The 12,891-nt window shown below is 44.5% G+C and overlaps 1 non-coding gene across 1 annotated transcript; it reads right to left on the bottom strand.

Annotated features, from left to right (window-relative positions):
- Positions 1 to 10,453: 10,453 nt before the first annotated feature.
- LOC112128918 (small nucleolar RNA SNORD113/SNORD114 family) lies at positions 10,454 to 10,527 on the bottom strand. The gene has a single exon (XR_002911364.1). It is a non-coding gene; the product is annotated as a small nucleolar RNA SNORD113/SNORD114 family (small nucleolar RNA).
- Between the last annotated feature and the right edge of the window lie 2,364 nt (positions 10,528 to 12,891).

Here is a 12,891-nt window from a genome sequence, read left to right as displayed (position 1 = left end):
CCTTCCATACCAATCTTGGCCCAGGAACTGACTCAGCCAGGCTTTCCTTGCTGGGAAAGAAATGGGCTGGTATTAATAACAGATGAGCACCCAACGGGGGCTGTCCCTGAGGTCGTGGACGCAGGAATTTGGAGGCAAGCGAGTGGGTACCAAAGGCAAGGCTCTAGGGTTGGGGGCAAGCCCAGGCAGCCCAGAGTGGCCCCTGCACCCACGCCAGGGAAAGAAGAGAGCATCCTGTTGGCTGGGCCAGGAGCAAGGCTCTGAGCTCTGCAGCCCATATGTTCTGTGGATTTGGAAACATGCTGTTCGGGGTGACTGTGAGGAGCAGGAAAGGAGCTTTCCAGATGCTTTCCTGCAGGGCTTTATGAAAAATCACCAAATTGGTCAACTTGGCCAGGAAAGTTTGGTAAGTTCTTTCATCCTGATGAGCAAACCATGAACATGTGCTGCAGTGCCCTCGGGACGGAAACCTTCACGTGAAAGAGGCCCTGACCCAAGCTCACAGATGCGAGACAAGGCAACCAGCCTCTGCAGACAGAGCCGCTGCCAGCTTCTGCTTCAAACCCCTACCTGTGTGTCCCGGGTGCGGTGAGCAGTACTGGAGGCAGATGTGGGGATGTGAGATGCGCCCCAGACTTGACGCAGGCTTGGGCTGTCTGCACTCATCTGAGCCTCAGTCTCCTTCTCTGTAAAGAAAGCAAGTGGCACCCCCTCCCCACAACACTGGCAAGCATCAGCAAGGTGGCCAGTGTGGCAGCACAGACGCCACCCATGTCAGGGAAGCAGGGAAGGAGGGACAGCTCCCTGGGGGTCCTGAAGGGTTGGGCTGGGGAACTTGAAGCACCTCTGCCTCCCCTTGTTTCCAGCTCACAAGCCTCATTTTTTTTTCTTTCTCCTTTTTTTAGAGATAGGACCTTGCTCTGTCACCCAGGCTGGAGTGCAGTGGCACAAAGCCACGCTAGATGTGGGGGTAGGGGGGCATCCCAAGGGCCCCAGAGATCCTCCCACCTCAGCCTCCTGAGTAGCTGGGACCACAGGCGTGCACCAACACACCCAGCTCATCTTTTTATTTTTTGTAGAGACTGAGTCTTGCTATGTTACCCAGGCTGGTCTCTCGGCCTCAAGTTATCCTCCCACTTAGGTCTCCCAAAGCACCGGGATTACAGGCATGAGCCACCACACCTGGCCCTCACAAATCTCATTTCTTAAGGCTCAGTTCCACTCCAGAAAACCAACTAGCAAGGCTTGATTTCCTGCTCACCTCAGCCTTTGTCACACACTCCACTCTGTCTCCTCTTCCTCACAATACAAATCCAAACCCAGGCCACACATCATGACCAAGCCACAGTCCCTGAGAAAGGATGGCAAGGAGGAAGCCTGGGAAGAGAAGCCAGACCTTTAATGCAGCAGCATGGGACCAGAGGGCCCCGGGTGGCCCTTGGCACCCAACTCCATGGCTTTAAAGGGGTTGCTGCTACCTTTGGGACCCCTCCCCTCCAATATGGCTTCTCCAGCTCTGATGAGCACCCAATCTTTGGATTTGTAGCCTGCAGAGCAGTGGGGTTTTGCAGGGAGCAGGGGGTGGGGTGTGATGCAAAGGGAATGTATAGCACAGCTGCGTGCAAATGAGTGGGCCAGGGGCCAGGGTTGCAGAGGAGGACAGGGGAACCCCGCGACAGAGGGAGTCAGTTAAGCAGCCCTTTATGAAGTCTGAACTCTGGCTTGGGGTTCCCCGGAGAACCGCACAGGAGAGTCCATCAATAAATGAACCCAGGAGCCCAGTAGCAATGGGTTGAGTGGGTGGGCAGCTGAGGCAAGGGAGCCCGCAGCAAGGCGGTGTGTGCCCAGGATGGCCTTTCTCCCCTCTGGGCAGCTGCCAGCAGCCCCGGCTGGCAGGGGGCTGGCCAGGGTCACCAGCTGTTGCTGATACCAGAAACATCTGTCAGGGACGGGGTTCGGCAGGTTTGAAGAGTTAGACGGAGTCTTGCTCTGTGGCCCAGGCTGGAGTGCATGATCCAGACTCACTGCAACCTCCGGCTCCCAGGTTCAAGCGATTCTCCTGCCTCAGCCTCCTCAGTAGCTGGGATTACAGGTACGTGCCACCACGCCCGGCTAATTTTTTGTATTTTTAGTAGAGATGGGGTTTCACCATGTTGGTCAGGCTGGTCTTGAACTCCTGACCTCGTCATCCACCTGCCTCGGCCTCCCAAAGTGCTGGGATTACAGGTGTGAGCCACCACGCCGGGCCCAGGGCTTTTATTTTGTCACGTTGAAAAAACAACGTGTTGGTAGGAGAAGCCTCGGATCCAAGGACAAAGAAAATATCACCAAATAGCTCCAAAATTACAATGAGGATCAGGAGCCTGGAAGGACGGAGTGGAGGTGAGTGGGGATCAGAATGGAAACATCTTTCCTCTCTCTAGTGGCCAATTTGGTGAGGGCAAGGGACTCGTGCCATCCTCCCTCTTCCCATTTCACAGATGGGAAACAGCTTGAGCTGAGCTGTCACTGGCTCCGTCTAAAGCCTCCAATGAACGAAGGAAATGTCTCTCTTCAAGAAGGTCATCAGAGGACACTGAGGTCCCCTTCAGGCTGGAGAAGCAGGTGGAGGGAACATGTGAATGCCACAAGGCCAGCGTGGCTCACCCCACATGGAGGAGAGTGACTCCTTCCATGTGCAGGGGCTGCTGGGCCTTTGGGGTTTCATGAGATGCCTTCCTGCATGCAGAGGCAGATGCTCACCTCCAACCAGGAGTGAACCCCTGATTTCTCCCAGCGTGGTCTCTGGCTGGAGGACCATGCATGCGCTCCATGGGGGCAGGGGCCGCACACATGTGCTCGTCATCAGTGCATGGCCATGGCACACACCGAGAGTTTTACAGAATAAACAAATGAAATGTAGTTCCCTTTTACAGCTGAGGGGCACGAAACTTAGATGGTTCTTGGAACTTAACCAAGAATAGAGACCAGTATCTTTCCTGGCAGAGAAAAGATAAAAGAAATCAAAATCCTCCTGTCCCAGGGGTCAGTCCAGGTCCAGTGTCCACCCACTGAGGACAGCAGGGGCATAGGGATAGCCAGTTGTGAGGACACCAGCACTGAGAACCTGGCATCCGGGCACCCTAACCCTTTGTTTTCTGCCATCCCCCCCGGCCCACTGCATCTGTGATCCTTGGTCACTGCTCTGCATGGCAAGTGCCTGGACGCCTGCAGAGAGCACTGAACATTGAGTCAGAGCTGCCTGGGCCCTGATCATGGATGGGATGGGCCCCGGGTCTCAGTTTCCTTGTCTGCACAATGAGGAACTGACATCACCCGCCCAGGACATTGCCCGGATGAAAGGGGAACTGCTGCCTCTGCCTGGCACACAATAGGCATGATACAATTTTCCTTTCATTCTCCCCAGTGTCAGGGTCCACCCAGCGCCTGCTCCCTGGGAGAAGGGTCAGCCTCCAGCCACTCCGCCCCCTGAGCGGGACTGCACAATCGCTGGCCCTGGCCCTGAGTTCCCTCTCCTCCCAAAGTGGGACAAAGCTCCCATCCCACCTAGTGCCTGCACACTTGTCCCATCCATTTCAGGACAAATTAAGCTCCCTTCTGCCTTTGGGAGGGTTGGAGCCTTCGGCCAAAGGATCGAAAGAAGAGCTAAAGAGGGTAGCCAAGCTCACTCAAGTTTCATCAGAGAAGCAAAACCAGACCTCGGAATTGTGTCTCACAAATCATCAGCCTAGGTTTATTTTCAATCTTCCCTTCCCTTCTTTGAGAGGAGGCCCCCGCGACCCCCACAAGCCAGACTCAGCTGTGGCCGGTGGCCACAGGGTTTCAAATTTCGAAAGGGGCCTTTTGCAAAACGTTCATTTTCAAGAGCTAGTTCGATTGCCCACATCCTGTCCAAGCTTCCTGGGGGAGTGAGATTTATTTAAGAAAGTAAAAAAATACCCATGTTCATGCCATTGAGTAAAAACATGCTCTGTCCCAGGCAATTTCAAGGATTAAGGTTACATATCTCTTAATGAGTCACAGGTGGAAGGCAAAGTGGAGTTGGTTGGAGAAGGAGGTGCTATTTGGCCATGCCAGGGACCCCAGTTCTCTGCCAGGGATATAATTTGTGCCCCAGTATGACCATACGACTATCCTTTTGTGCATCCACTCATTCCTCCATTCAACTAATGTTCTTAATGATCAGCCCCTCTGCACTGGGTTCTGTACTGGACAGTGGGAGAGTCTGAGGTGCCCAGGACAGAGCACGTACACCCAGGGAGCTGAAGGTCTGGTTGTGGAAGCAGACATCTAAACAAATCATGACCAAGCAACAGATGTTATGAATGAGGGTCAAGTTCATGGCCATGTAACAGTTCAGAGTGTGGGGCAACACAGTCCACCTTGGGGAGGGAAGCAAGAGAAGTCTTGCATCTATGGAGCAGTGGGAGGGTAACCACAGGGAGGGGGTCAGGGGCAAAGGCATAGAGACACACACGCCCGGAGACCCGGGGAGGCTCTGCCAGGCAGCACACAAGGGCGGGGGGCATGTAGTGAGAGGCGTGGCAGGAGGCCAAGGAACTGGGGCTCCATCCTAGGGCCTGTGGGAGCCATGAGTGGGCTCTCAGAAGCAGGGACTCTGGGGCATGCGTTCTAGAAAGACTGCTCTAACTCCACCTCCCAGGAAGAGAACAGACTGGAGGTGGGAGCAGAAAGACCAGCCCAAGATGACGGAAGCCTGGGTGGCATGGTGGTGCAGATGAGAAAAGGGACCTGTGGGCTCACTGGAGGTGCTACAGAGGAGGGATGGGTGCTTTGGTGGAGACTGAACAGCAAACGCAGAAGGAGGAGGCAGCTGGGATGATGCCTGGAACAGCACATGCCCAGTGGCCCAGCTGCCTGCAGGATATCACTGTTTCTCAGACAACCATTTTAAGAAACTCAGAATGAAATGCAGTGAAGAAAACGAAAAGGTCAACTCATATTCCAGTCTACCTTTAGTTTGTCATCTGGCAAAATATCTGAGAGAAATACCTGGAAGTTGACCAGGGAAGACCAAACCCTGACACTCAGCAGAGACTTTGTTAACAGGTGAGGTGCTTGAGTGAAGGGCAGGGTTCGACGGCTCACAACCACCCAGGTCATTATCAAGCAGAACTCAAGTAACAGCCAAGCACAAACCCCCAGGTCCAGTCATTCCTCTTTCCTCCTAGATGTCCAAACACCCCATGGACCTGAGCCCAGGGGGCCAAAGCCACTGGCCATCTCTGACCATGGCTAGAGTCCTGTCCTCCTCTCAGGCTCTCCTCAAAGCCAAGGAGAGAAGCAAGGGGAACTTCCTGTGAGCATCAGGACCAACCCAGCTGGCCAAGCGAATGACAGTCCCTAGAGCCATGGCTTCATAGCACTTATCACGAGTGTAATTAAATTCTTTTGCCAGAAACATTTGCTAAAAATCTCTCACCCAAGACTTGGAGCTCTATAAGAGCAGAGGTGGTATCTCTCTTACTTCTTGTAAGATAGATTACTTACTTCTACCGCCCAGCCTGTAGCACATAGAAAGGGCCCGATACCTTTTGCATAAATGAATGACTGGATGAACACCTAATTCACCTAACATTTCCTGATGTCTAGACCTTCTGTGGGCTATAATGACATAAAAAGAACACCTGTCCTCAAGAAGCTCATAGCCCTTTGGGATAAATTGGCAGCTCATAGCAGACAATGTGATGTGGGTTCTGGCATGAGTACAGAGGAGTGAGAAAGGGCAGGTGTGAACAGCGGACTGTGGGAAGGAAGCTAGGGGAGAGGGCAGGGGGCTGTGAAGATAGGAGAGGGGGTGACATTTGTGTCAGGCCCAGCACAGGTGAGTAACCAGTGGGAGGGATGGGAAAACTAAATTAATTGTAAGTTGCTGGATGCTCTGAGGTTGTTTTGCCTCATTATCCAAGGAATTCTGTGGACAGGGGGGCAGTGACAACCTAACTCCTCTCTCCTAGATCAGCTTCCAGACACCAAGCACATCTCAGAGTCTAGCCCGAAGCCTTCTGTGCTGACGTTGCTGCCCAACCCCAGCATTCAGAGGTCTCCCTGCCACCAACACAACCTAAGCTCCTCTTATAAGGGGCTGGAGCTTGCCCAGATGGAAAATGGCCAATCTGGAAGAGTCAGAATAGGGGTCCCAATACCCCAAACTAAGAAGGGGGAGTCTACCTGATGTGCTCTGAAGTAGGAAGCCCAAATCAAGTCCTCACGAAGGAGAGAGCAGTATCCACACCAGATGACCAAGAACCAATCGCCAAGTTCAAATGAAGGATGTGAGAACAGCAGTGAGAGATTAAATCCAGGGTCAGGAGCCAGTCAAGACAAGAGAAGACAAGAAATGGTCAGTGTGAGGCATACAGTGGGCCCTGAATACCTATGTGTTGAATGAAGGAAGGGAGGGAAGGGTAGAGAGGTGAAGAGTGGGTCTTGTGTATGTGTCCTACATAAAGCGTGGGTATTGCCAACTAATTTTTCTGGTTGTCTGTTCCCTGGTAGAAGGGCATGCCATGCCATCTTGAAGGTCTGGACTGGCCCAGAATACCATCCACATTGGCGTTCTTCCTAGAACTTTGAACTCTCCAATCTTCTGGAAGAGGGGAATTTGAGTATCACATCCATTTGAGAGCTTTTAAATTAATGCATTTGAAATCATCAAATATAGCGACGTTGGGTGGGGATGAAGAAAATTGGCATGTAACATTTCTGAGACATCTGTTTCCTCTCAGGTACCATGCTATGTATGTAACATGTATTAAATAATCTCCTGTAAAGCAGCACATCCACCCAGGCAGGCAGGGATTGTTATTCTCATCTACCAGATAAAGGTCAAGGGGTGCTTCAACCCAATGTCCCACAACTACAGCAAGGAGGAATGTGCTTGCTTGGAAAGACATGGAGTGGGCCCACTCGCTGGAGGCATAAAAACAAGACCGGGTTATTTCTGATCTCCTGTCTTGGCAGAGGCAAGGGCAGCTTTCGGGAAGACCTAGGGCTTCCATTTTACCATGCCAAGCCAGCATTGCCCAAGGATGGGGCAATGTCCAGGGCAGTCCGAACTGCCAGTATCCTGTCTCACTGTCTGGCACTGGACACAGGAAGCTGGACTCAAGGCAGAATCTGGACTTGCATAGGAGGATGCCACAAACCATCTGACACACAGCACACCTCCCCAAAGAACAGCTCCCAGGCCATTCTCAGACGGGCTATCCTGGTTCCAGAAAAGCACATGTATTTTTAGCCATCGTTCATTCATTCAGCAATAATTTACTGTGCTCTTCCGAGGCTCAGAGCTGGGCAGGCACCAGGGATACAGAGAATAATTTGACCCAGTTCCTGGCCCCTGCGGCACATCAGTTTAGTGACGACATGTAAACACACGCCTACGATAGCGTAGGGTGGGTGCTCTGATTGAGTTATTTATGCTGTGGTGTGAAGCTGGGGCATGACTACTCTCTGTGGAACAGTCAGGGAAAGAGTCCCAGTGTGAGTTCATTCACTCACTGCCTTATGCTTCAATAAGTGACTAATTCACTAATTTATTGACTCATTCACTTATTCACTTACTCATTCCCAGAGCTAATTTATTCCTTGATTACATACTCATTCACTGACTCATTTGCTCACTCATTAATTCACTCTTTCATTCACTAGCTGTAATATATCCATCAATTATCCATCCCTTTGTCTATCTATTCACTCATAATTTGTTTCATTCACTGACTTATTTACCCAGTTAATTTATTCGGTTGTTTCCTCTTTCTTTGATTTATTCATTTGTAAACTCACTAATTCCTAGATTAATTCATTCATTTGGTTCTTCATTGAGTCATTAACTCATTGATTGATTCATACATAGATTCATCTATTCATTTATTTTCTCATTACTCATTGACTTTCATTTGTCTGTTAATTCATAAATTCGTTCAAGAATTCGTGGACCCATTGATTCACTCATCCATTTACATGTTCGTCTTTCATTTCTTGACTACTTGACCTATTAATCTTCCATTCATTCACTCAATGACTTAGTCTTTCATCATCCACTCATTCACATTGTGACATTTTTACTTACACAGAACTAACCCACTCATTAACTCACCATGCATTTATCCACTTATCACTGATTCAGTCACTCATGGACCTATCATTGATCCATTCACTCATTCGTGTACTCCTTCCCATTTTCATTACTTCATTTATTCATTCCTTTGTCTACTCAAAGACTCATTTGTTCACATACTGCTTCACTCCCCCATTCTTTTATTCACCATGTATTCACCTATTCATTCAACAGATGCTTATTGCATGTGCTGTCCATGTAAGGCACAAGGGACAGAGCAGTGAAGGAGAGGAGTGTGGTCCCCAGCTTTGCGGAGCTATGGACTAGTGAGTCTGTCACTGGCTCAGGAGTCATCTCTTCCACAACTCACCTGACACTAAGATTTAGCTGAAGGCATACCTTCTGTGCTTCTAGAAAGCCCATCTACCTGTCCTATTTTATCAAATTGCTGCATGTATAAGTGGGTCTCCCCCTAGTCTCACAGACAGCCCACCTACCTGCCCTATTCTATTGAATTGCTGCATTTGTAAGTGGGTCTCCATCTAATCTCACAGAGCTACTTGATGAGTGGAACTAGACTAAATTCATATATAAATGCCACTCCTGACATAGGGTCTGACAAGAATTAGCATCAATACTTGTTGAGCTGAAATTAATACCTTAATATTAGTTATTTTAGTACTCTCTTAGATATCAGCTGCCAGAAAATTTTAAAATATGGGGTATAGGGGTTTCCTACCACCACCTCCAAATAAATCAATTCACTAGAATTTATAACTCAGATAGTGAAAAAAACTCAATGTAAGTAACATGCAAAAATGTCTAACATATATCCATAGTACATGCAGAATGGTACTATGTACTATTAAAATAAAGATACAAAAGATTAATGTTTCATTTCATAAAAGTCCACGGTGCAGAACTGAAATACCTATAATCTTTGTTTCAAAACACATTTTAATCACTGGTTCATGATTTGCCCTCTTCTAATTTACTTTTTCATATACTTATTTCTTTAATCATAATAATCAACTCCATGAACCCACCAAAATACAAAAACAAGAACACTGAATATTTTAACACCTGTTTCTGACCTCATTATACACAGAGAAAACAGATTGACTCTTTTCTGTTAAATGGATTTCAGAGAAGCAGAATTGTGTTGATCATAATTCTTGCTTCATGAAATGTTATCATTTGAATATTCTTGTCCATTTTAGTGTTTTTGTTGTTCATTAATTTAGTCAGTCACTCATTTTCAAAAACAAAGTCAACAACAAAGAATCTACTCCCAAGAAAGAGGGGAGAAATTGACTATCATTTAAATCTTTCCATGACCGCCTCAAACAGTGGTAAAACAGTTAACCCAAGTTAAACAAATCCTTGTTTCATGATATAATCTCCAAATTGGTCATGAGTGGCCATTGTAATTTTACTAGCATAAATGCTTTGTACTTTATTATTTTTTATTATTATTATTATTGTATTTATTATTTTTAATAAAATAACAAAACTCAAGAGAACCACAACTAAGCCAAAAGCAAGATCTCTGACAAAGGCTAGAATCTGCCTATAATCTCCTTAATCTAAGAGGTAGCAAACCAAACCTCTTTTTAAGTGGATCTCATTTTGCAAAATGAATTAACCATGACACTTGGCAGGATTCATTCTTATCATTGGTTCAGGCATGGTCTTCTTGGATTTTATGACTGCATAAAGTCATTTCTTCTTTTTAAATAATAATTAATCATCATCTCTAACAAAAGGCTAAACCAAGAATAAAAACTTAATCTGACTCACCCTGTTCTACACTCTCCTTGCCACATGGGTAACAGTCAAGATCTTCATCCTTTAAATAATTATTAAAACAGCCAAGTTACCTCTGTTCTGTGGGGTTACAAAGCAGATATAGAAAATAATGAAGTACCCTCATCATTGATTCATACTTGGCACCCATTTATTTAGTTATACACGTATTTGTTTGTTTAATTTTAATTTTTTTGTCTTAATGAATCAAACATCCGGGAACCCACAGCAAACTAAGAGCAGAACATTGACTATTAAGTACTTCTATCTAGATGCTTCTTACCCAAAGTGGTAACAAATTTAATCTGTTTTTTTTTCTTGATGGACTAAGGTATTTCAGAATTGAATTAATTATATTCCTTGCTTTACAACATGCTTTCAGAATTGGTCCATGTCTTAACCTCTTTTTCTTTGCTCATGAATATACTTGTGTGTTGATCCACACAAGTGGATCTGCTAATCGTATAAAATCAGTATCTGTGAACCTTCTCAAGCTCCAGAACTAGATTCTCAAACTTTCCTGACATTATTCCCACAAAGGTTTTCATATTAGTTCTTTTTGCAGTGGACCTCAGTTGTTCAAAAACTGATTGATCATAATTTTTATTCAGATGCATTCCATTCACATCATTGGTCCAGACATGGCCCCTCTACATTTAATTTGAACAATTTTTAGATATCAGATGAACAAACTTGAACCACTATCCTACTCAACAACTAGAATACTAACTCCATAAATGAGTAACAGCCTTTATCAAGAGAAGAGTCTTTAAATAATCAATGAGACAAACATACAATGTGACATTTAACTATTGAAAATGAATGGAAAAGCTAAGTTTTTTTCTTATACTTCATTTGTGCTAAATTGGATTAATTTCGATCCATAACACATTCTCATCATAGGCCTGTGTATGACCTTTTAAAATTTAATTATCTTTTTAAATGACAGTAGAAATCATGAACTAACAACCCAGCTCAAGAACTTTATTACTTACATTGCATGACATTCTCCTTACTCTGAGGGATAAGGTAAAGTTCCTCATCAATGGGAGAATAATTTAATCAGCTCTGGTCTGCCCACCCTGTAGATGATATTACCAAATGAAAGAGGAAATTACCAAATGAGAAGACCTAGATTTAGGTTTCAACTTAGTGAACGTGAAGTAACCATCGTAGAAATTGATCACAAACAATGATTTATGCCACATTCTTATCTCTGGTTTGTGAATGGAGCGCCATCTTATTAATTAACATATTATCCACTTTAACAGTATCAGGAATACCCTTAAATGAACCACCCAACATAAAAACTATGAGAGTTACATACATCTGACTCCATATTCCACACCCACAGAGCTAAAAATGTAGAGCTCTTCTTTTAAAAAGGGCTTCTGTTGTGCAAAACAGTAGTCATCATGAACCTTGATTTATAATACAATGTTATCATTGGTTCTTATGTAGTCTTCATTGATTATATTATGTATTATTTTATCATACACTAAATACCCTAAATGGACCATCCCAACAATGACAAGAACTTGGATCATTACTCACACTGACCCATACAGGTCTTTATCATTACAGAATCATTGTAGTGATGAGTGTGTTCATTCTATGGAACTGAAAGCAGATGGTGAAAAAAAGGAAAAATAAATATGTATTCTTTTATACCTTTAAAAATGTATACACAAAATATGCAGGAATATCCCTTACAAAAAGGGAGTGAAAATATCAAAAATTCTTTCAATTGATCCATGTTTCCCCCCTTAATTTGCTTAGCTATTTATAATTAGGTATTGATAAATTTGTGAAATTATTTATTTGTTTCTCTTAACAAGACAAACTTGAATTCACCATTCTCCCAGAGCAAAAATGTTGACTATTACTTTCTTTGTCTATATGATCCTTACCAAAAGAAGGAACATTCCTGATTTATTAATTTATTCATAAAACTCAGTGTTTTGGGATATTAAAAATATATAATTCCATAGATGTTCTGATTGGACTCATTCTAATTACTGGTGTGTAACACACTCTCATCCCTGTTCTTTTTTAATTCTGTATATAGATGTAGTCATTTATGCATTATTTTATAATACAATGAATACCTCTGAGTAAACACCCCACCCAAGGACAAGAACTTTGGGCATTATTTGTATAGGTCTATAGCCTTCTTTCCCAGAGACTTACCAGCCAAGATCTTCACCAATGATAATCCATTCTGGAGGGTAGAATGCAAATGGTAAAAAGAATGAAACATCCTAAATTTTGACTGTGCTCTAATATTCTAATAAATGAAAGGTGAGCAAGTTTAGATTAATTTTTATAATTGGGTCATGCTCTTTTTACAATTTACCAGAAAGCCCCTCTTTTTTGTCACATTAGTTCAATTATTAATTTTGCATTTAAAATGGATGCCTTTGCAATTGCAACAAAAACAAAAATTGACATGTGGAATCTAATTAAACTAATGAGTTTCTGCACAGCAAAAGAAATTATCATCAGAGTGAAGAGACAACCTACAGAATGGGAGAAAATTTTTGCAATCTATCCATCTGACAAAGGTCTAATATCCAGAATCTACAAGGAACTTACGCAAATTGACAAGAAAAAAACAACCCCATTAAAAAATGGGCAAAGGACATGAACAGACACTTCTCAAGAGAAGACATACATGCAGCCAACAAATAAGAAAAAAGCCTCAACATAACTGATCATCAGAGAAATACAAATCAAAACCACAGTGAGATACCATCTCATACCAGTCAGAATGGTGATTATTAAAAAGTCAAGAAAAAACAGATGCTGATGAAGTTAAAGAGAAATAAGAATGCTTTTACGCTGTTGGTGGGAATGTAAATTAGTTCAACCACTGTGGAAGACAGTGTGGTGATTCCTCAAAGATTTAGAAGCAGAAATACCATCTGACCCAGCAATTCCATCACTGGGTATATACCCAAAGGAATAGAAATCATTCTATTATAAAGATACATGCACACGTA

The sequence above is a fragment of the Pongo abelii genome, chromosome 15 (genome assembly GCF_028885655.2).
Source record: "Pongo abelii isolate AG06213 chromosome 15, NHGRI_mPonAbe1-v2.0_pri, whole genome shotgun sequence".
Classification (NCBI taxonomy): Eukaryota; Metazoa; Chordata; class Mammalia; order Primates; family Hominidae; genus Pongo; species Pongo abelii.
Note: the sequence above shows the minus strand (reverse complement) of the source record. Positions and strands in the feature narration are given on the sequence as shown.